This window comes from Lutra lutra, chromosome 2 (assembly GCF_902655055.1).
Source record: "Lutra lutra chromosome 2, mLutLut1.2, whole genome shotgun sequence".
Taxonomy (NCBI): Eukaryota; Metazoa; Chordata; class Mammalia; order Carnivora; family Mustelidae; genus Lutra; species Lutra lutra.
The window spans coordinates 142,133,650-142,158,261 of record NC_062279.1 but is presented as its reverse complement, the minus strand read 5'-3'; the positions used below and the strand labels follow the sequence as shown (position 1 = coordinate 142,158,261).

General features: G+C 46.3%; 1 protein-coding gene and 2 pseudogenes across 1 annotated transcript in view; 2 read left to right on the top strand and 1 right to left on the bottom strand.

Moving 5' to 3' along the window:
* FAM193A (family with sequence similarity 193 member A) overlaps positions 1-24,612 on the bottom strand; it is a 163,925-nt gene that overhangs the window by 119,299 nt on the left and 20,014 nt on the right. The gene's annotated exons all lie outside the window — the stretch shown is intronic.
* Positions 2,969-3,330, top strand: LOC125093479 (mitochondrial pyruvate carrier 2-like; annotated as a pseudogene).
* Positions 3,779-4,361, top strand: LOC125093860 (Golgi SNAP receptor complex member 2-like; annotated as a pseudogene).

The window sequence follows — 24,612 nt, the reverse complement described above, 5'->3', positions numbered from 1 at the left end:
TTTACAGCATATGTAAAAGCAAAATGAATAACATCAATAGCACAAAGAAGAACTGGGAATATACTGTGTAAGGCATTTCTGCAGGCATACTTTAGAGAGACTGTGTGGGTTCAGCTCCAGACCACTACCAGTAACGCCCATCAAATGAATTTTTGTATACGATACCATAGCACACTAAGTGTGCAACAGTGTTATGTCTAAAAAAAAATTATGTAATATCTTAATTTTAAAATGCTTCATTTTTAAATTATCATAAATATAAATACTATATCTATTAAAAAATGCTAACCATCATCTGAGCTTTCAGCAAGCTGTAATCTTTTGCTGCTGGAGGGTCTTACAGTGGGGGTTGCTGAAGGCTGGGGTGTCTACGGCAGTTTCTTAAAACAAGAGAATAAATTTGTTACACTGATGGACTCTTCCTTTCCCAAATGATTTCTCTGAAGCAAGCGATGTTGTCTGGTAGCATTTCACCCACAGTAGAACTCTTCTCCACAATGGAGCCAGTCCTCTCAAGCCCTGTCGCCTTATCAACTAAGGTCATGCAATGCTCTAAGTCCTTGTCAGATTTCAACCATTTCCACAGCATAGTCACCAGGAGCAGACTCCAGCTCAAGAAATCACCTTCCGAGCTCCTCCACGGAAGCACGTCCTCACCCGTGCAAGTGTTATCCTGAGAGGGCAGCAGGTCACTCGCCTCTCCAGACTCCACTTCTGGTTCTCTGGCTGTTTCCACCACATCTGCACAGTGACTTCTTCCACTCAGTCTTGAAGCCCTCAATGTCCTCACAGGGCGGGAGCCCACTTCTTCCAAATTCCTGTTACTATTGATAGAGCCACAGGAACATTTTCTTAACGGCGTCTGGCATGGTGAATCCTTTCCAGAAGATTCTCAATGTATCCCACCCAGAACAAGTGGAGGAATCCCCATCCATGGCATCTACAGACTTGCGAAACGTGTCTCTTAAATGATGACTTCAAAGTCAAAATTACTCCTTGCTCCGTGGGCTGCAGAATGGAAGCTGTGTTCACAGGCAGGGAAAAGGCACTTATCTCCCCGTATGTCACCAGAGCTCTTGGGTGACCGGGTATAATGTCAATGAGCAGTCATATTTTGAAAGGAACCTTTTTTTCTGAGCAGTAGGTCTCAACAGTGGGCTTCAGACATTTGGTAAACTTCACTGTGAACAGATATGCTGCCGTCCAGGCTGTGTTGTTCCATGGGTAGAGCACGGGCACAGGAGAGAGAACACAATTCTTGTTTTTTTCTTTTTTTTTTTTTTTTTAATTTATTTGACAGAGAGAGATCACAAGTAGACGGAGAGGCAGGCAGAGAGAGGGAGGGAGGGAAGCAGGCTTCTTGCTGAGCAGAGAGCCCGATGTGGGACTCGATCCCAGGACCCTGAGATCATGACCTGAGCCAAAGGCAGCGGCTTAACCCACTGAGCCACCCAGGCGCCCCGAGAGAACACAATTCTTAAGGGTCCTAAGAATTTCCAGAATAGTAAAGGAGCACCGGCTTCAGCTGAAAGTCACCAGCTGCATTAGCCCCTAACGGGGAGCCAGCCTGTCCCCTGAACCTCTGAAGCCAGGCGCTGACCTGTCCTCTGGCGAAGACAGTCCGAGATGGCATCTTCTCCCCAGATAAGGCTGTTGTGTCTACATGTGGAGAATCCGCTGTTTAGGAGTCACCTCCACGGGCAATCCAAGCTGATCTCTGGCAGATCCCACCGCAGCTTATCCATCAGCACGTGCTGCTCCCCCCGGCCCCTCTGTGTCTCCTTAAACCTCACGAACCCACTCTGCTAGCTGCAGACTTTTCTTCTGCGGCTTCCTCACCTCCCTCAGCCTTCCTGGACTTGAGAGTCAGGGCCTTGCTCTGGATTAGGCTTTGGCTTAAGGGAATACTGGGGCAGGTCTGATATCCTATCCAGACCAACTCTTCCTATCAGCAATGAGGCCGTTTGGCTTTCTTATCATTCATGTGGTCCCTGGAGTAGTGCTCTTAAGTTCCTTCAAGAACTTTTCCTTGGCATTTGCAACATGGCTGTCTGGCACAAGAGGCCTACCTTTCCGCCTATCTTGGCTTCAGGAATCCCTTCCTCACTAACTCAATCATGTCTAGCTTTTCATTTCAAGTGAGTTACGTGTGACTCTTCCTTTCACTTGAGCACTTAGAGGCCATTACAGGATCATTAACTGGCCTAATTTCCATATTGTTGTTTCTCAGGGAATAGGGAGGCCCAAGAGAGAAGAGGGGGGTGGACTGACAGTCCACAGAGCAGTCAGAACACACACAACATTTATCAATTAAGTTCAACATCTTTTTTTTTTAAAGATTTTATTTATTTGACAGACAGAGATCACAAGTAGGCAGAGGCAGGCAGATAGAGAGGGAAGCAGGCTCCCTGGTGAGCAGAGAGCCCGATGCGGGGCTTGATCCCAGGACCCCTGGATCATGACCCAAGCCGAAGGCAGAGGCTTTAACCCACTGAGCCACCCAGGCGCCCCAATTAAGTTCAACATCTTAAAAAAGAAGCTCCCCATCCTAATGGGCACAGTTTGTGGCACCCCAAAAAATTACAACAGTAACATCAAAGATCACTGATCACACATCACCGTAACAAATGTAATAATAATGAGAAAGTCTGAAATACTGAGAATTACCCACCTGTGAGCCAGAGACACAAAGGGAGTCAATGCTGTTGGAAGAACTGCACCAATAAAAAACCCTGCTCAACAACACAGGCTGCCACAAACCCTCAGCGTGTAAAACAAGTGCAGTGTCTGTGCAGCATCTGAAGGGAAACCGTGGGTGAATCTAAAATGTGCAGTGTAAGGCCGAGGAAGATGTGAGGCAACAGAAAGTGACACATGCCCTTCGTTGTCATGCAGCAGGGAGCAAACAGCCACTGTCATCCCCACCCCACCCCCCGCCCCGTGGCTGCCCATGACCATTTCCACAGAGATGTCAGCCACTGGCACCGGGGGCCTTCAGGCCACCTACCACCCAATCCTTGAGAAAGTGAAGCTCTTGCTGGCAGAGAAATTGAGGCTGTTGTACTACATGGCAGGTCCCAAACAGTCTTGTTCTGGGCTCCAGCATGCACTGGACTGGCTGACATGGCCAGACCTACACAGAAACTCAGTGCAGCTCAGTCTATCACGCTGATGGCTACAGGATTTATGTGGCCAGGATACTCACTGGTAATTGCTCCAAAAAGCTGGAGTCTGTTTGCTGTTAATTTCTTTGTGGGGGCAGCAGGAGCTTTTCATTTCTTTTATATTTGGAGATATAACCAAGAACTAAAAGCTAAAGCAAACAAGTAAGAGTTCCTGACCACCCAAACAATCTAGATGTGGACATAACCACTGGGAGGAATTTGATTTATTACTTGGCTATCGAAAAGGTGATAGTCACTGTGCTACTGTTTGGAAGGCATTAAAAAAAAAAACCAAACTGGGGCGCCTGGGTGGCTCAGTGGGTTAAAGCTTCTGCCTTCAGCTCAGGTCATGATCCCAGAGTCCTGGGATCGAGTCCCGCATGGGGCTCTCTGCTCAGCGGGGACCCTGCTTCTCTGTCTCTCTCTGCCTGCCTCTCTGCCTACTTGTGATCTCCATCACAAATAAATAAATAAAATCTTAAAAAAAAAAAAAACCTGTAAACTTGGGGGTTAATACTTGATTCAGAAGAAAAATAAAGCAAATTTTTAATAACAAACAAATAAAATATACACTGTAAAGCCAGGGCTGGACCTGGCAAGGCTACAACAAGGAGATGCTGTACCAGCAAATGCACCAGCGGGTCCGTAAGACCTAGTCTCACAAGGACGACTTGAGATGGCAAATAGTCTCTGCACTTAGTAGAGAACAAAATCCAAGCAAACAGACCAAATATTCAGCCATCTAGAACATCTGGAGATTCTGTTTAGCAAGGAGCCCTCTGACAAAAGACAGAATGACAAAGTTCATGTGGACCACTGAAAGTATCATGTTCAGCACCTGTAGGCTATGCGGAAACTTCCAGCACCAGTGATACACAAGGGAGCAGCAGGGATGGCAAGAGGAGCTTCTGTATCAGACTTCCACCACTAACGACTCAGATACCGCCATCCTAATGGATGACTTGTGGCAGTTCAACTCCTCCCTCCAGAAAATTCACTACGGCTTAGAAGACCTCACTGGAGCTGGGTGCGATACTCTGGAAGGACTCAGGGCCCAGAGACTGACCTTGAAGGGGGCTCAGATGAAGATCTTTGATACTGCCAACATGCTGAGCTTGTTACAGCAAGTACTTTCTGATGGGTGGGTTGCTGCTCAGCTGTGTGGTCACGTTCCTCGTGGTACAGTACCTGACGTGAGCCAGCCAATCCCATCAACTGAACAATGTTCCCACTGTGTGAGAGTCTGTGTGAGTGTGTATATGCGAGAGAGAGAGGAAAGCCCAGAAGCTGCCTTCTGAAATGTATGCCCATCTTAACTGTGAAGACCCTCCGGAAGTAATCGTGATCCGTAACCCAGTGCGAGTTGCAAATCTGCTCTGTTTTGTGTGACTCCTTGATGGGGAAGCTAGTGCCACCTAAGAAGCATGGAGCTTACGGGGCGCCTGGGTGGCTCAGTGGGTTAAAGCCTCTGCCTTCGGCTCAGGTCATGATCCCAGGTCCTGAGATAGAGCCCTGCATCGGGCTCTCTGCTCAATAGGGAGCCTGCTTCCCCCCCGCTCTCTCTGCCTGTCTGTCTGCCTACTTGTGATCTCTGCCTGTCAAATAAATAAATAAAGTCTTAAAAAAAATGAAGAAGAAGAAGAAGCATGGTGCTTAGGAAATAAAAGAAGTTCCTGTTCTCTTTCTCAAAATAAATAAACAGGGGCGCCTGGGTGGCTCAGTGGGTTAAGCCGCTGCCTTTGGCTCAGGTCATGATCCCAGGTCCTGGGTTCGAGCCCCGCATCGGGCTTTCTGCTCAGCAGGGAGCCTGCTTCCTCCTCTCTCTCTGCCTGCCTCTCTGCCTACTTGTGATTTCTCTCTGTCAAATAAATAAATAAAATCTTTAAAATAAATAAATAAATAAATAAACAAACAAACAAACAAACAGAAAATTTTTTTTCAATGTACACTGTAGGGGCGCCTGGGTGGCTCAGTGGGTTAAGCCTTTGCCTTCAGCTCAGGTCATGATCTCAGGGCCCTGGGATCGAGTCCCACATCAGGCTGACTGCTCAGCAAGGGGCCTGCTTCCCCTCCTCTCTCTCTGCCTGCCTCTCTGCCTACTTGTGATCTCTCTCTGTCAAATAAATAAAAAAAAATCTTTATTAAAAATAATAATAATAAAATGTACACTGTAAACCCAAAGGCAACAAGTATAAAAATATTTTAAGAGGTATGAATACATCAACAGAAGAGATAAAACAGAATCATCACATGTTAAATTAAACCCAGAAAAGGCAGAAAAAGAGGGAAAAGAAAACAAGAAATAAATGATGAACAGAAAACAGCTAGCAAGATGGTAGATTTTAATCAAATCCTATCAATCCTATCAATGGTTGCCTGGGGCCAGAGGAAAGGAAGGACTGGCAAAGGAGCACATGGAACTATGCGGGGTGATGGACACTTCCTAAGTCTTTTTTTTTTTTTTAAGACTTTATTTATTTGACAAGCAGAGATCACAAGTAGCGGCACGTGGAGAGAGAGGAAGGGAAGCAGGTTCTCCACTGAGCAGAGAGCCTGATGAGGGCTTGATCCCAGGACCCTGGGATCATGACCTGAGCTGAAGGCAGAGGCTTTAATCCACTTAGCCACTCAGGCACCCCAACACTTCCTAAGTCTTAACTGGGGTGGCAGACATTTGTCAATCCTCCTAGAACTGTATGTTTCAAATGGGTGCATCCTACCGTGTGTGAATTATACCTCAATAAAGTTTATTTTTCCAAGTAAAGAGCAAAAAGTTAAAGAAAAAGCAAACTACTGGAGTAATTAAGAATACCTGCTCCGGACCCAAAGGCCCAGCCTCCCTCACTGGCGCGTCCATGCCGGCATTACTCGCCCTCCCCTCACCTCAGCTCTCTCGTGCTGGAACACCCCTCATCCGCCGACCCTGAGGCGGCAGCAAGAGCTCCGGGCCCCAGGCCAGCACACAGAGAGCAGCCATGCAGTGCAGGCCAGCATGAAGGGGATTCATGAAGAACAGGACTCATGAAGAACGACCTGTGTCCAAACACGGGATCACACAGGGTGGCTCCCCGCGGGAGACGCCGCTATTTCTGCTCCAGGCAAACGAGTATCATCTGACTTAAGGCTCAGACAGAATTTCTAAAATTGCTGTGGACAAGACAGCTCAAAAAGCACTGCACATATGTACTATATTCTTATTATCTCAAGATACATTTCTTAAATTACTCACTTTTTTCGGGTTAAGATATATTTTATTTTTTAAAATATCTGCTCTACGTTTTCAGAGATGTTAACTAACATCCAGTGAGAAGAGACTAAGTGCTCACAAGCTGAAAGGTCTGGAAGCATCCCCTTGGAGAAGCTGGCTCTTCTAGAGGCTACTAGTCAAGGGCTGTGGGGTTCCCAGCGCTGAGCATCTACTCAGATCCACACTTGGAAGCTCCGGGCCAGACCGGCGGGACATAAACTGCAGCGGTGCAAAAGGGACTCCAAATAAGTTGCCCGTTAGAGCTGTCTGTTCTCACTGAAGGTGAGTGCAAAGAAACGTTAAATGCAAACAAAACATTATCAGAAATAAATTGATAGGGGTGCCCAGGTGGCTCAGCTGGGCATCTGCCTTCAGCTTAGGTCATGGGCCCAGGGTCCCGGGATCAAGTCCCACATCAGGCTCCCTGGGAGCCTGCCTCTTCCTCTCCCTCTGCTGCTCCCCCTGCTCATGCTCTGTCAAATATGTAAATAAAATCTTTTATTTAAAAAAAAAAAGAAATTGATAGAAACACACCTCATGGTTAGAAAATACTCCATTTTTCCTACACTCCTACTTCTGTACAGCTCAGTCCATATTTATGGAAGACCTACAATTTGCTGAGATGGACCCAAAGCCCACATACTGTTCTGGCTCTTGAGAAAACGGCACAGGAGTGGACTGTTTCAACATCATGAAAGAGATAGTATTAATATAAAAAGATGTGCACGTTACTACACAGCAGCCCCAAGAACAAGAAATGACTCACGTGAGAATACAAAGCTAAGCACCAAGTGCCAGGCATTATGCCAAATAAATGCCATATATGTATTTCTTCCAATAACTCTTAGATGACCCAAAAGGCAGGCACTACTGTCTCTTTTTTGTTGTTGTTAAAGATTTTATTTATTTGACAGAGACAGAAATCACACAAGCGGGGGGAGTGGCAGGCAGAGAGAGGGAGAAGGAGACTTCTCACTGAGCAGGGAGCCCGATGTGGGGCTCAATCCCAGGACCCGAGCCGAAGGCAGATGCTTAACTGAGCCACCCAGGTGCCCCACTACTGTCTCGTTTTAAAGCGGTGGCACCTGAGGAGCAGAGCCATTGGGGAGGCCCATCGACACCACAGGGTAGGATGCACACCCGGACAGTGCGAACCCTACACCTGTGTGCACAACACCCCAACAGGTCTGCCCGCTGGCCACCGGGAACGCGCCTCTCCTCTGCTGATGCAGCGCACACATTTTCTCTTTAAAGGCTGACTCACCCCGCTCCCACTCTCTCCCACTCTCCCCCAGTCTCTCCCAGTCAGACCAGCCACCTCCTGTGTGCACAGCACTTCTGGACCACACACGCTCCCCTCCCTCTCCCTCTCCCAAGAAACTGACCACAGACTTTGTCCTGAACACATTCCTCCTTCTAACACCTTCCATAACGTCACTCCTAGGACAGGCAGCGTCCGTGGAATGAGCAAGTAGAAGACTCTGCAGTGGTTTTCAAGCAATGGCCATAGACAGGAGGCTCCCAGGCTGTCCCTTGGGAGAACATGAGCAAGACGACCACAAACGTGCACACGTGCCTCACAATCAAGGGCCGGCATGACCAGTGAAAGACAGACACCTATGACCAGCAACAAAGGAGAGAATGCGGAGTCCCTCCACGGACGGCTCTGCATGAGGACACCCGCCCCGGCCAGCAGCGGATGGCTGGACCTACCACTGTTCTCAGACAGGGTCTTGGAGGCCCAGCAGGAGGGAAAATCCAAGCAGGGAGCACAAGTCGGAGAAGTGTGCTTGCCTGGGCGCTTTGCCAGGGAGAAGAAATGGCCAGAGACGCAGATCTATGCAGTGTATGGCAGATGCTGGTGTCTGGCTGGCCGGCCTAGGAACCTGGAAAGAACAAGGACGATAACTGGAGGCAGAGGGTTTTAGAGAAGGGGTCTAAGGATGGGCACAGAGCGCGAGGCAATCTATGTCCTCTGAATGCTCAGCAATGACAGCCACTGCCAAAGCAGCTCTCAAATGCCCTGCGCACGTCTGCCTCTGAGCTTCTTTCCCCAACACTTCCCCAAATAACACTCACGAACAAAGAGACATGGCCGCAAGGATGGGAGGGAGGACTGTGCTCAGTGACATGAACTTCCACCAAGATGATCTGGATTCTCCAGCGCCAGGTGCCTGTAGGGCAGAGCTTCTCTGGTGTTTGGCATTTGTGCCTGCTCCAGCACGGGACTCAGGACGCAACAACACAGCTGGGAGGAGCCCCAGGGAGCCTGGGCTTGTGTCCCAGCCTCAGTGACTGCTTCCTGCACCCTCCCCTCAGCCCCATGTCTCAGCACATGGAAGGGTTACTGCAGGGCTGGCTGGCTAGTGAGCCCAACCTTGTTCCACACAGGGGTCTGGAGACGCCCTGGCCCCAGCAACAGACAAAAGTGTGTGCGTGCCTGGTTAAGGGGACTGCTGCTCCAGCACCCAGTTCCAGCGGTGCTTCCCAGATGCCTGCATGCCTGCCCATCACCGCTGGCTCACCTGAACCCTAGAGGTATGTTCCCACGGCCCTCCCCACAAAGACACAATGCACCCCAGGCAGCACACCTACACAGGAACCTGACTGCCTCTGCATGGCCTCCCACCTGCCTCAGCTGGCCTGCACCCCAGACTGATCCTGCTTGTCTAGTGAGTATGGACTAGCTCTGGCTAGGCAACCCAGCTACAACCATCTGTATTCCAACAAGATATGAACCCCAGTCTTGGGGTGTGGCCCCTTCCAAATGTATCCATCCTTGGGGGTACTATCCCTCAGCCCTGGAGTATACCTTAAAGTTCTCTTTCCAGTTTATGGCTACTCTGTCAAAGCTCACTAATTTAATATATTAAATTTCCCTTGTTTAAATTACTACATGGTTAGTCTCCTGATTGGATCCAGAAGGATATACCCTGTTCTCCAATGTCACCATTTACGGACTTGCTGTACAATTTTTCACTATTATGACACAATACTGACCAAGGAGTTTGTTTTAGGGTAACAGTGAGGTGATGACCCATGGCCATGGGATTCACTCATCTTATCACATACTCCATCACCCAAAACAGCTGGCTGCAGATAATGCTGAAATGGCCCACTGGGGACACAGGAGACCTCTGAGTCCCACAAGATGTAGCTTTATATATTCTGTACAGATGTCCAACAGATGGTGCTGCTTCTCCAGGAAAGAAGGGTCCAGTGCAAGTAGCATCTCTGATTTATACTTTCTGGACCAATCCAGAAACTTTTTCCTTCCAAGCCCCATAACTCTGGGTTCTGACAAGTTGGAAGCCTTAGTATCCAAGAGTTGAATACTTGTACCAGGTGATAGTAGTATCAGTACACCAGAAGCTAGCCTGACTGTCTGGACTTGTGGTACCTCTGAACCAACACATTCAACACCACCACCACACACTGACTAGATATTGTGATGGGTAAAGGTAAAGAGAACATGAGACAAGTTGTGGAATACCAAAAGTATGTCTTTACAAAAATATGTATTTCTTTTTTGTTGCTTTTTTGTTTGTTTTTTCTACACGGTTTTGTTTTTTGTTTTTTGTGGTTTTTTGGTTTTTGTTTATATTAGTCACCATACAGTACATCATTAGCTTTTTATGCAGTGTTCAGTGATTCATTATTTGCATATATACCCAGTGCTCATTACAACACATGCCCTCCTTAATACCCATTACCTGGCCAGACCATTCCCCCCACCCTGCTTGCCTCTAAAACCCTCAGTTTGTCTCCCAGAGTGCACAGTCTCTCACGGTTCGTCTCCCTCCCAAAAACATGTATTTTTGAATTAAGCTTCCTTCTAAAATGTTGACATATCTTCCAAGAACAGCACATAAATAATGATAAATTTTGCCAGCTATCTGAATTTAAGTCACAAAACAGCATGAAGTAAAATTAATAAAACATTACCCCCAAACCATATGTCCCACCCCAAACAAAACTGAGTCAGCTATGACTTTGTTTTCACATACACATACATGCTTCAAACAAAATATGCTTGGAATAAATGGTGCCCAGCTGGCTCAGTCGGGGGAGCAGGCAACTCTTGATCTCAGGGTCATGAGTTGGGAGCCCCAAGCTGGCATGGAAATTACTTTACTAAACAAATAAGAATATACTGGAATACCTACACCTCCCAGCACCATTTAGAGTCAAAGGCAGGCTAACGCAAGTACAATAGCAGCAGTGGTTAAAAAGAGAAACTGCAGAAAGGCAGCAGTGTTTGGTACAGAGAGACTGGAGCCAGGATACCTGGGTTCAAATCCCAACTCTACCTCCTAATATGCTGTGTAACCTTGAGAAGTCACTCATATTTGTAGAACTCATTTTTTTCCTTCCCCCCCCCAAAATTTTACTTATTTCAATAATCTGGACCCCCAGCATGGGGCTAGAACTCATAACCCCAAGATTAAGAGTCACATGTTCCACTGACTGAGCCAGTCATGTACCCCCAAACTCATTTTTCTTCTTCTGAAAAACAAAGATACCTCATAAAGTATTTAAAAATATTTTCTTTTCTTTTTTTAAAGTAAGTTCCACACCCAGCATGGAGCCCAACATGGGGCTTGAACTCACAACCCTGAGATCAAGACCTGAGCCAAGTTCTAAAACTGGATGCTCAACAACGGAGCCACCCAGGTGCCCCTAAGTTTGTCTGCTTTTTACTTTTTTATTGCTCTTTAAAGATATATAAATTTACTGAAGAAAGCAAGAACGAGTGGAGGGACGGGGGGAAGGGAGAGAGAGAGAGAATCTCTCAAACAGATGCCCCACCAAACACGGAGTTGGACGTGGGGCTCGATCCCACCATCGAGAAGATCGTGACCCGAGCTGAAACCAAGAGGTGGACCCCAACCAACTGAGCCACCCAAGTACCCCAGGTTTGTTTATTTTTTAACACAACACTGAACCCTATGGCTGCTTAGAAAATATATACTTAAAATACTGTATAACTGTGGTTGAAAACTATTCACTGTTCACCCTTAAGCAAGTCACTAACACTGCAAGCCTTAGTTTCCTTATTTGTAAATAGAGGATTAAAAAAAATCCACTTAGGGGGCGCCTGGGTGGCTCAGTGGGTTAAGCCTCTGCCTTCGGCTCAGGTCATGATCTCAGGGTCCTGGGATCGAGCCCCGCATCCGGCTCTCTGCTCAGCAGGGAGGCTGCTTCCTCCTCTCTCTCTCTCTGCCTGCCTCTCTGCCTACTTGTGATCTCTCTCTGTCAAATAAATAAATAAAATCTTTAAAAACAAAAATCCACTTAGAAGGTTGCCACAGAATCAAATGAGATTATGACAAGTGCTTAATAGAGTGTAGGACATGGTAATCATTAAGTCAAAATGGCAGCTGTTTATTTTCATTAAAATGACAGAATTTTTTTTTTAAGATTTTTTTTTTTTTTTTTTTTTTTTTGTCAGAGAGAGAGGAGAGCGAGCGAGCACAGGCAGACAGAATGGCAGGCAGAGGCAGAGGGAGAAGCAGGCTCCCCGCCAAGCAAGGAGCCCGATGTGGGACTCGATCCCAGGACGCTGGGATCATGACCTGAGCCGAAGGCAGCTGCTTAACCAACTGAGCCACCCAGGCGTCCCGAAAATGACAGAATTTTTTAAATGAGCAAAATAAAGCAGGCAAATGCAAATAAAATGAATGCATGGGTAGCAATTTAAAATCAGAGAAACATAAGTGAGCTGGTGCAGTCAGGGGAGCACACAACTCTTGATCTCGGGGTTGTGAGTCTGAGCTCCACACGGGGTGTAAAGATCACTTAAAAATAAAATCTTAAGGGTACCTGGGTGGCTCAGTGGGTTAAAGCCTCTGCCTTTGGCTCAGGTCATGATATCAGGGTTCTGGGATCAAGTCCCAGATCCAGCTCTCTGCTCAGCAGGGAGCCTGCTTCCCTCTCTCTCTGTCTGCCTCTCTGCCTACTTGTGATCTCTCTCTCTGTCAAATAAATAAATAAAATCTTTAAAAATAAAATAAAATAAAATCTTAAAAAGAAAGGAAAAGAGGGGGTGCCTGGGTGGCTCAGTGGGTTAAAGCCTCTGCCTTCGGCTCAGGTCATGATCTCAGGGTCCTGGATCGAGCCCCGCATGAGGCTCTCTGCTCAGCGGGGAGCCTGCTTCCCCCTCTCTGCATGCCTCTCTGCCTACCTGGGATCTCTCTGTCAAATAAATAAAATCTTTAAAATAAAAAAAAAGAAAGGAAAAGAAAAACACTGTTAAGTAACAAGGTTACTCTGTTAATAGGAGATATACTTTTTTTTTTTTTTTTTTTAAAGATTTCACCCATTCATTTGACAGAGCGATCACAAGTAGGCAGAGAGGCAGGCAGAGAGAGAGGAGGAAGGAGGCTCCCCGCTGAACAGAGAGCCAGACGCGGGGCTCGATCCCAGGACTCCGGGATCACGACCTGAGCCGAAGGCAGAGGCTTTAACCCACTGAGCCACCCAGGTGCCCCAAAAGGAGATATACTTTTAATAAAAGACATGAAAGTCGGGGTGCCTGGGTGGCAAACGTTAACACAGCCTATCCGGCTCATGGCAGAGCTGCTCAGCAACTAACTGCTTACACTGTGAACTAATGCCAGAAGAACAATATAAATTAAATTCTAACTTCTATTATAGTTCTGGACTGCTGCTATTTATATGTCACTGCTGTCCAGCTCACCTACAACATAAGCCTCCTGGGAGCAGAAACTACTCCACCCGACACGTCCTTGCCACCCGAGCATCGAGACACAAGATTTACACAAGGTCCTCCAGTGTTACAATCCCAGTATCTAGCATGTACCCCACATAAAACTTCAATGTTTGCTCAGTGAATACATCTGCATTCTTTCAACTATTTCAACTTGAAGTCCAAGGCTCTGACACCCCCTGGTGAGTCTGGCCCTAAGAAGCACACTTTTACAAAAACTGCCAATGACCAGATTCTATTCGGCCGCTGGGCAGCCGTGACTACTCTCACTTGGGCAATGGCTGGAGGTCTTGCTGTGGTTCTCAGTCGGCATAGAACAATGCACTGTCCTTGCTCCCTCCCCTTCCCCTGCATGGACAGTTCAGCATACTCTCTAACCCAGAGCCTAGGCCAGGAGTAACTCAAGTATTTTCAGAGGGAGGCAGTTAGAGGAGTGGGGACCCTCAGACAGAGGGAGAAGGAAACTTATTCTCAGTTGGTTTTGTTTTTTTTTTTTAATTTCATTCACCTTTTCAGTACTTCCAAGAGGGCAGAGGGCTACTATCTGTACCCAAATAACTCTTCGGTAACCAGAATTAATTGATAAATTCATGTTGCTTCTGATTTTAATGTTCATTTTTCATTAATGCCAAATGATAATTCATGTAATAAAAAACCTATGCATGTAATATTTATTGAAAACTCCTCTATTCCAAATCTATTTAAGGCAGTTAGATATAAGCATTAAAAATGTAAGAGGTGGGGCACCTGGGTGGCTCCGTGGGTTAAGCCTCTGCCTTGGGCTCAGGTCATGATCTCAAGGTCCTGGGACCCTGAGCCCCACATCGGGCTCTCTGCTCGGTGGGAAGCCTGCTTCCCCCTCTCTCTCTGGCTGCCTCTCTGCCTACTTGTGATCTCTGTCTGTCAAATAAATAAATAAAATCTCTGGGAAATAAAAAAATGTAAGAGAGGTGGGCACCTGGCTGGCTCAGTCAATAGGACTCTTGATCTCGGGGTCGTGAGCTTGAGGCCCATGTCGAGCTTAGAGATTACTTAAAATAATGATGATGACAATGATGACAGTGATGATAATGATGATGATGGGCGCCTGGGTGACTCAGTTGGTTGAGCTTCTCCCTCTGGTTCAGGTCATGATCTCAGGGTCCTGGGATCAAGCCCTACATCAGACTAGCTGCTCAGTGAGGAGCCTACTTTTCCCTCTCCCTCTCCCCGATGCTTGTGCTCTCTCTCACTGTGTCAAATAAATAAATATATTTTTTTAAGGTTTTATTTATTTATTTGACAGAGAGAAAGACAGCGAGAGAGGAACACAAGCCAGGGGAGCACCACAGGGAGGAGAAGCAGGCTCCTTACTGAGCAGGGAGGCCGACATGGGGCTCAATCCCAGGTCCCTGAGATCATGACCTGAGCCGAAGGCAGATACTTAACAACTGAGCCAACCAGGTGTCCCTAAATAAAATCTTAAAAACTAGTAATAAAAATAATGATGATAGGGGCACCTGGGTGGCTCAGTGGGTTAAGCCGCTGCCTTTGGCTCAAGTCATGATCCCAGGTCCTGGGTTCGAGCCCCACATCGGGCTTTCTGCTCAGCAGGGAGCCTGCTTCCTCCTCTCTCTCTGCCTGCCTCTCTGCCTACTTGTGATTTCTCTCTGTCGAATAAATAAATAAAATCTTTGAAAAAAAAAATAATGATGATGATGGAAGAGGAATCACAGGTTCTGAGTGTTAGAGAACCTCAAAGGCCTGTTCTTGGCCCCCCCACCAATGCTGCACCCCACCAGCCACAGCCACACCATCAAGTCACACTCAACTCCCAGAAGTTGGTTTGGGGCTCAGATGTTTATGGTGGGGAGAACTGGGAAGATGGTAAAGCAGGAGAACCCTAAACCCGCCCTATTCCACAGATACAACAAGATAACAGTCAGATCAGTGTAAATAGCCCAGAAAACAGATCTGAAGACTGGCAGAACAAAGTCCACATAGAAGGCTGGAAAGGTGAAGACACAGTTTGGAAGCAAAACAGACCATCATCCACAATGGAAAGGGAGCCAGTGGCATAGAGAAGAGCAAATATCAGATGTCTATAGAACAACTGCCTAATCTACATCTCCTCTTGGGTGTCTCAAGGCTCTTGGAGTTCAACATGTCCAAAACCAAACTTACACTGTGGCAGCAGTGAGCCAGAGAACCTGGGCATGATCAATGCAAAGAAAATGAAAGGTCGGTAGGCATGGCCAGCCTGGTGCATGGGAACAGTCCAGTCTGCCCCATATGAAGCACACCTGTGCTCCTGAAAAGATGCCTATGCCCCACTCCCATCCCATGAACAGGAATCAAGGGGGTGCACCACATTCCCCTATTGAATCATGCCCACTCCACACCTGACACCAGGCCTCTAACGGGTCTTCCTGCTTCAGTCTTTGCCCCTTACATCCACAAAGCATCAGCAATCACTCTCGTACAACCTAAGTCACAGCATAGCACTCTTCTTCTCAAGATATTCCCATGTTCCCATCTGAACATGATTAAAACCAGTGTTGTTAGAGTGTCAGACAAGGCCCTCCATATCTGTCCACAGATCCTGACAAACCAGGACTCAGCAGACACTCATGGGACAGATGGATGGACATGACATACACATGGGAACAGATGATCTTGGACATGGAGCTGCGTGAAGTGACAGCAGGACCTGTGCCTCATACCATTTGGTAATAAATACATACAAGGGATTTTTTGAAAACAAAGATTCATACCTATCCAAATAAACAAACCTATTAGACTAGAGCAGACTAAGGGATGGGGAGAGTGAGCACAAAATGAAGCTGGGTTGGGAGCGCTAGGAAAGCAGGAAAAGGAGACCAACACTTATCAGATGCTGGGCATACACTGTGAACCAAAGAGTACGAGGTCCTGAACAAATGCAGCTAACACACCATAAGACCTGCCCTTCGGTGGGATCTCCTATCTCGGGGGAAATAATTTCTGAAGTCAGACTCCCAAGAATTTGCTTTGTCCATCCCACAATCAACCCACCTCACTCTCCTATGTGTCTTAGAGGTGTGCCTTTCTGTCCATTTTCACTGCTGCCTTGCCTCTCACCTGTCTCCCCATACCCACTATCACCCTCCAAACCATTTCCCTCACTGCCGCAAGAGACGTCCGCTCAGCTTTGCAAGGCCCTTTGTCTGCAAATGCTCTAAATCAAAAGACCCAAACTCGGACCCCAGCCCTCAAGGTTGCAAATGGGTGCTTCCCATCACCACTCCTCCTCCAGGCCCCTTGTTCCACTTCCCCAACAGGGCTGGGCGCAGGCTCGGCTTTCCTCCTACCTGGCCTACTGACAGCTCCCGCCCACAAGCCGCAGCCGGGCCCAGCCTGCAACCTTTAACCTTACCTAAATCTCTCATCTAACATATCAGGGGAGGACCAGAGACTCTCTCTGAGTCCCACAGTCAATTCCTGGCAAGGCTGGAAAGTCACCCAGGCCCAGTGAGCCCTCCTGTGAGGCCACACCCTTGGACAATCTGGTTTCCGTTAGGTACTGTGCAGGACTTCGTTTGGCAGAAAGAGGATTAAAAAGAAAGCTTCAAATGTTAGTTTGGGCTTAACTTTTAGTTAAATTTAGTCTCTACAATCTGTTTTGATATCCTGAGCAGTATTCAGAAAGTGACAAATATAAAGTTCTGGTCTGGGGCGCCTGGGTGGCTCAGTGGGTTAAGCCGCTGCCTTCGGCTCAGGTCATGATCTCGGGGTCCTGGGATCGAGTCCCGCATCGGGCTCTCTGCTCAGCAGGGAGCCTGCTTCCCTTCCCCTCTCTCTGCCTGCCTCTCTGTCTACTTGTGATCTCTCTCTCTGTCAAATAAATAAATAAAATCTTAAAAAAAAAAAAAAAGTTCTGGTCTGGTAGGCGCCTGAGGGGCTCAGAGGGTTAAGCAACTGCCTTCAGCTCAGGTCATGATCTCAGGATCCTGGGACAGAGCCCTGCATAAGGCTGCCCGCTCAGCGAGGAGTATGCTTCTCCCTCACCACTGCTTCTCCCTCGCCTTCCTCTGTCCCCCTCCTCATGCTTGTGCTCGCTCTGTCAAATAAATAAAATCTTTAAATAATATAAAGATGTCTTGGTGAAGGGGAATTTTGAGTGACATATATAAACTAAAATCCTGGACCAGAACTTCCTTTTTTCCCCCTAAGATTTTAATTATTTATTTGAGTCAGAGAGAGCACAAGCAGATGGAGGGGCAGACAGAGAGGCAGACTCTCACTGAGCAGGGACCCAATGTGGGACGTGATCCCAGGACCTTGAGATTGTGACCTGACCTGAAACCAAGAGTCAGATGCTCAACCAACTGAGCCATCCGGGCACCCCAAGACACCTTCAAATAAAATTAACTTTTGTACCTCTGAAGCCACTCTTCCAAACTCATATTACATGTACAACTTTTTTTTACATATAATCAAACAGAAGGTCACTGTTCTAACAGGTATGTGTCTCCAAGCTTGTCTGCAAGGTGGCTCTCGTAGGTAAAGTGCCTTAACCATCCCCCTGCTTAGTAGCCCATGCCCTCTCTCTCATGCCTATGGAGGGATGGGGGTAAGGAAGAGAGGCAGCCCATTACAGTATGCCCAAGGACCCAAGATGAGGCCTAGCATAATAACATGGTCTGGACTACTTCTGAGAAATGTGAATCAAAACCCCAGGTGAAATCAGCCAGTAATCACTAGAGGCTGCCAAGAGGAAGGGCTCCAGCCATGGCTAGCAGAATCACCAAAGAGCAGAAGCCTTGGGTAAAAAGCGCCAGAAGCGCAGCTCTGCGAAGCCACCCCACATGGAGAAGGAACAATGGTACAGGCAGGGTGGCCTTCTGCTTCTTGCAATCTGAACAACCCTGAATACACCACAGATCAGGAAGGGGAGGGAAGGGGCAGGAGGGAGAAGAAGAGGCACTGGTGTGGTCAGCTCTTGGAGTGCTCCATTTCAATCTAGGAAACCGGACCAAATGCAGCCCACCTGAGCATGAGATCTGTCTGGAACAAAAGCTCCCAGCCCAAGGAGTAAGGACTAAAAATAAGCCAGGGCTCCTCTAGCCAAACCCTGCTCTGCAAAGGAGGTCTCCCAAGTCCCCAACCCATGGGGTATTTTGCATACCTTCTTCCAAATTGCACACTACCTTAGAAGGTTTATCCCCTGTGTCATCATGGGACCTTAATAATGAAGGGGAGAAAAGAGTTTTAATTATCCCAGTAAAGAGAGAGGACTGGAGGGCCCGTTACTACTGTGCCCCACACTAAAGACTGTGTTGTCTCAGGAGGAGTAGCAGAAGAGGTGGCCAAGAGTCGTATTAATATTCTCACCCAGTTCGTAGAATACTTTGGACAAGTTTAAAATATATGGGCTGAATTTATAAAATATATGGAGAAAAAACGTGGAGGTTTGGTTTAGAACATGTCATCAAAACTCAGACTTGCTGGGCGCCTGGGTGGCTCAGTGGGTTAAGCCGCTGCCTTCGGCTCGGGTCATGATCTCGGGGTCCTGGGATCGAGTCCCACATCGGGCTCTCTGCTCAGCAGGGAGCCTGCTTCTCTCTCTCTCTCTCTCTCTGCCTGCCTCTCCGTCTACTTGTGATCTCTCTCTGTCAAATAAATAAATAAAATCTTTAAAAAAAAAAAAAACAAAACCTCAGACTTGCTGCTTTAGCTCCGAATGGCTCTCTAAACCTACCATGCCATAAGAAATCCACAGCCAAGTCCCCAATGGCTCAGAGAAGGTACTGCTTTCTTAAAACTGGAGGATCTGAACACACTAAATTCAACCCTGCGGATAGAAATCAAAGTAAGAGGATTTGTCAAAGCAGCACAGATTCGAACTGGCCTCTCCAACAAGCAGACCGAAACTAGAGACTCCAGACACTCACTACTGTCCAAATGCCCAGACGCACACATCCTGAAGAAGGGCTGGGCTATTCAGAAGTCGGTCACAATTTCGGACATTCAAAAGCAAAGATTAGAGGTCATGCTTTAAGTGCCTGTAATCTTAGGCGTGAAAACCTCCAGATGTGTGTCAATTATGCAGCATCTGACCCTAAGCATATGGCCCTACTTTCCAGAGCACCTAAACGAGATGAAATCAAATTATGCTCATCATGACAATATGCCAGTCCTAAAATTCTGAGGAAGAATATATGATATTAGGACCATCCAGAAATTTGTGACTTTGTGACCAGATTCTAGGTAGTATTTCAGTCCACCTGACTGGGAAAGCATCTTTTCTTTTAGTGGAATTAGCTAAAATTATAAAGGAGAGTCACAGGGTCACAGGCCCTTGGCGCCTGCTGTTCCCTCTGTCTACAACACTCGTGTCCAGATGTCTACATACCTTTGCTCCCTCACTGCCTTTGGGTCTCTGCTCAGTGCTACCTTCTCAGGAAGTCACCTCCCCTAACCTCCTGCCCCACCACTTAACCCTGGAGGCATCATGTCCACACCACCTACTTCATTGCTCAGCATCCCACCACTTCATCTAATTTAATTTACTGTCTTCCTTTGATAGGGGGGAGGGGATCTTCATGTGCTCTGTTCCCCGACAGAGCCTCAGTGTCAAGAACAATTCCTGACACATACTAGATGCTCTACATGTATGATGAAGGAAGACAGATCTCAGGGGAGCCTCTGTCCGAATCTTCCCCACAACTCTTGAGAGCACTTCCGGATGTTAAGCACCAGAACTCTCACTATTAAAAGAGGCAAACTGCTCCTGTCTGCACACTTTGTTTAAACAAGACTGAATAAGCCAAACTGTGGACTGCTTTTGTATTACTGCTAAATAAAATTCAATTTTTAGAAAGTTAGAGTCCACCCACTGTTAGCAACCAAATTTCTCAGTCCCACGGATGAGCTTCTTTTTTTTTTTTTTTTTTAAAGATTTTATTTATTTTATTTGACAGACAGAGATCACAAGTAGGCAGAGAGGCAGGCAGAGAGAGAGAGGAAGGGAAGCAGGCTCTCCTGCTGAGCAGAGAGCCCGATGCGGGGCTCGATCCCAGGACCCTGGGATCATGACCTGAGCCGAAGGCAGCGGCTTTAACCCACTGAGCCACCCAGGCGCCCCCCACGGATGAGCTTCTAATCAACTGGTTTTTCAAAAGAGTCTGGATGAATAAGCCCAGGAGTGTTTCAAGAAATAACAAGGACAATTTGAAACAAGTTGTGTTTAACTCCCAGAGTGACCTACAGACTTAACCCTACCCAATCATGAGTTTCTCTGACACAGGAAAGGGAGGCCAATGATTGTGCACACTCGAGAATCAACTAAATCTGGGCCTAAGCTTGTACACAGGAGCTGTATCCATCCCATTACCTCCTAAGATCTGAGTCGTACTTCTCCAAATACCACCCCTGCTTTTTCGCAGTAGTGCCCCTCCTGTCTTCCCCTTACTGTGGGAGCTATGCCTGGTAATGACACTCATACCCCGCTATATGGGAAATGCTGGCCTAGAAGTTTTCACTGTGCCTCTTAATTTAGTATGTTCGAACTTCTGGACTACATTACTGGACTCTGTCTAAATTCACATGATATAAAATTTCTACACTTCAAATGTGATAATGAAATTTTTAGACAACTTTTAAAAATTCCTAAATCTACATCTCATTTGATTCACTCAACAAACACTTACTGGCTATGAACAGGGTAATTGGCCTTGAAATCTCTCTACCAATCTAGTAAAAGGCAATGAACGCATAGGGTAAGTACAAATGTGTTCAGTGTCATCAGAGGTAACTGCTGTCACTAGGAGGAGATCAGGGTGAGCTGAATGGAGAAAAGAGCAACAAGCCAGGACCCAAATAACAAAGAGCAGTAGGGTGCTCAGGAGGCAGAACTGGAAGGAAGGGATGGGGAGTGGGAAAAGAGGATGTAAGAGAAAAAGCTTTCCTGGATAGCAAAGGTAGGGAGCCAAGTTCCAGATGTGATGTATGAGAAAGTACAAGGTAATGAGAGAAAGAAGGAGGGAATCTAGCTGGAGAGAGGTCCTGCTTGCAACAGCGGGTGAACGCCTCTGGAAGGACTCCCAGCCAGGAAGACCTGAGTACATGCCACCCTCCCATAACAGACTATACATCCAGGCATGGCACAAAAACATGGCTCTGAGGTCATCCTACATCTCTTACCAGTAATGCAGAAGGCATTTAGATGCAATTGATAAATGTAATTTACATACAATAAAAAATACACAAGGGGCATCTGGGTGGCTCAGTTGGTTAAGCACCCAACTCTTGATTTCAGCTCAGGTCATGATCTCTGGGTTGTGGGATTAAGCCCCATGTGGGGCTCTGTGCTCTGCACACAGTCTGCTTGTCCCTCTCCCTCTGCTTCTCCCCTGTTCCTGCTCTCTCTCTCTCTGACTCAAAAGCAAATAAAAATCGTTTTTTAAAAAGTACACAAAACAGGGACGCCTGGGTGGCTCAGTTGGTTAAGCAGCTGCCTTCGGCTCAGGTCATGATCCCAGCGTCCTGGGATCGAGTCCCGCATCAGGCTCCTTGCTCAGCAGGGAGCCTGCTTCTCCCTCTGCCTCTGCCTGCCATTCTGTCTGCCTGCACTCGCTCTCTCTCCCTCTCTGACAAATAAATAAAATCTTAAAAAAAAAAAAAAGTACACAAAACAAAAAAACATATAATAAGATAAAAATGAAATCCTATTTTTGCATACTTTTTTATTAACAACACTGAAAAACTTTTTTTAAGAGGAGCCTGGGGAGTGGGGAAGGAGAGAAAGAATCTTAAGCAGGCTCCATGCCCAGCACAGAGCCCAACACTGGGATTAATCTCACAACCCTGAGATCATGACATGAGCCAAAATGAAATCAAGAGTCGGACGCTTAACTGACCAAGACCCTGGAAAAACTTTTTTACAACAAAGAATCATGAGAAAAAAATTTAAGAAGGCCAGTGTAATTGAATGTACTTTATTATTTTTCAAAATCTTAGTATAATACTTTGTGTTAAAACCAGATCTTTGGGGACACCTGGGTGGCTCAGTCGGTTAAGCCGCTGCCTTTGGCTCGGGTCATGATCGCAGGGCCCTGGAATGGAGTCCCACATCAGGCTCCTTGCTCCGCAGGGAGCCTGCTTCTCTCTCCGCCTCTGCCTGCCGCTCTGCCTGCTTGTGCCTGTGCTTGCTCTCGCTCTGACAAATAAATAAATAAAATCTTAAAAAAACAAACAAACAAACAGATCTTTGGAATCCTGTAAATTACATTACGTAGAAAGCTGGTTTTGCTGGCAGTCTTTACTGAAAAAGGTCCCTCTCCTATTTAAATACATACAGATCTAAATGGAAGAAATATATCATTTGCACTTACTAAATCATGCTAATTGATTTTCGATCCCATCAATAAATTACACAAAGATTTTTACTGAAATTCAGCTAATCAATTTTTATCTTCCTCACAGAGTTCTTTGTTTTTACACAAATCAGAAGGTATCACATTTTTGTATTTTTAATAAGTTCAGAAAAAAACTTTATGAAAAGCTTAGAGACAGTATAAAAATTTAATTTCCCAGTTTAAGTATGCAGTAAGATGAACTACTTATATTATTCTTAGCAAGAAAACAAAACATTGTGGCTACAATTCTAAACATCCATTTTCAAGATGCTCTCTATAGCAACAGCTTCTTTCAAAAAGCAATTTTCTACCCATTGTTAAAATGTCACCTTTACCTGGAGGGGGCAGAGTAAGTATTTATTTTCTTAAAAATACTGAATTTGCTAGGTAGCTTTCTACTGAAAGTCACTTATTATTACAGAAAAGATCAGCAAATTTAGACCACTTGTCTTTGTGTCAAAGAAAAACACTCAGTTCACCTTCAGAATAGGCAGAGCTTTTAATTTTACCACGAGATATCCAGAAAAGCTCTGTGTCTTGGCAAGTACTCTCATAGTTATTCCCTAACTCATTACAAAACACTGTAAAGATCTACTACTTCTGAAAAGGGCTCAGGCTGATCCCATGCATGAGTCTGGCTTCAATTCATTGCTGCAAGAACTTATTTATGCATCATGTGAATAAATTTCACATGCGTTGTCCTTTCTGCCATCCTACTCTATCCAAGCATATCTCTCTCTCTCTCTCACACACACACACACGTACACACAGGGTACCCAATCTGAATCTACAAAAAGCCTCTCTCTGCCTCTGCCTGCCACTCTGCCTGCTTGTGCCTGCGCTCGCGCTTGCTCTCTCTCTCTCTCTCTCCCTGACAAATAAATAAATAAAATCTTTTTTTTTAAGATTTTATTTATTTATTTGACAGAGAGAAATCACAAGTAGGAAGAGAAGCAGGCAGAGAGAGAGAGGAGGAAGCAGGCTCCCTGCTGAGCAGAAAGCCCGATGTGGGGCTCGAACCCAGGACCTGGGATCATGACCTAAGCCGAAGGCAGCGGCTTAAACCACTGAGCCACCCAGGCGCCCCAAATAAATAAAATCTTTAAAAAAAAAAAACAGATCTTTGGAATACTGTAAATTACATTACGTAGAAAGCTGGTTTTGCTGGCAGTCTTTACTGAAAAAGGTCCCTCTCCTATTTAAATACATACAGATCTAAATGGAAGAAATATATCATTTGCACTTACTAAATCGTGCTAATTTAGTTCCACCCGAACTTTCCATGATGTTATATGCTCCTGGTTCTCCATCTTAAATGTCTGTCTGTGCAAATTAGCTAGAGTTGCTTATCCAACGGAGCCTTTTAGAAATGTAAAACCTCAGGAGGAGTTCACCCTTAAGTTTAATGAAATTCTATAAAGTACTAGATTGAGTAACCCATAACTTGAAACACTGCTACAAAATTTACAGCAGTTTCTCACCTGGTAAGTCTTTTGCTGACTGTAAAGGCTCACTTCTCTCCTTCCCTAACATCTCAAGGCAAGATAACCACTTTGAAGTAGCTCATCACTAGGAACTGCACATTTCCAACAACGTTTGAGAGTCAGTTCTCAGCTCTGCTTCCATCATTTTCCTGACTTTGTTACATGGCTAATACAGAGCCTTGCAAGAAGCAGCAGTGATGCTCCTGCCATCAATTCCCCAATTGTTCCATACGCTTTCATCACTGGGACTGTCTTCAACCCAGGGTTTCTTTGAAGACTATGTATTTTGTGAGGACCAGTTTAATTAAAATTAGAGAATCCATGGACATACTTCATGAGCGCTTCTTCGACATGCTCTAACTGACCAAACTTCCCCTCCCGCCTCAGGATACCCCAGCAATCATGCAAGACTCACAACTCTGAAATACACAGCCAAGTGAGGCTGCCGACCTCAATCCATGGAGCCAATGTTTGCACAGCCTAACATCTTACTGTTAAAGGTAAGGACTAACACGTCCTTCCCGCACCACTGCTACTCCCAGAGTGCCTCTTGAGCACACCTCACTTTAGAGACCCCTGCAGTAGGTCTGCAGTAGGCGATGGGCAGTCT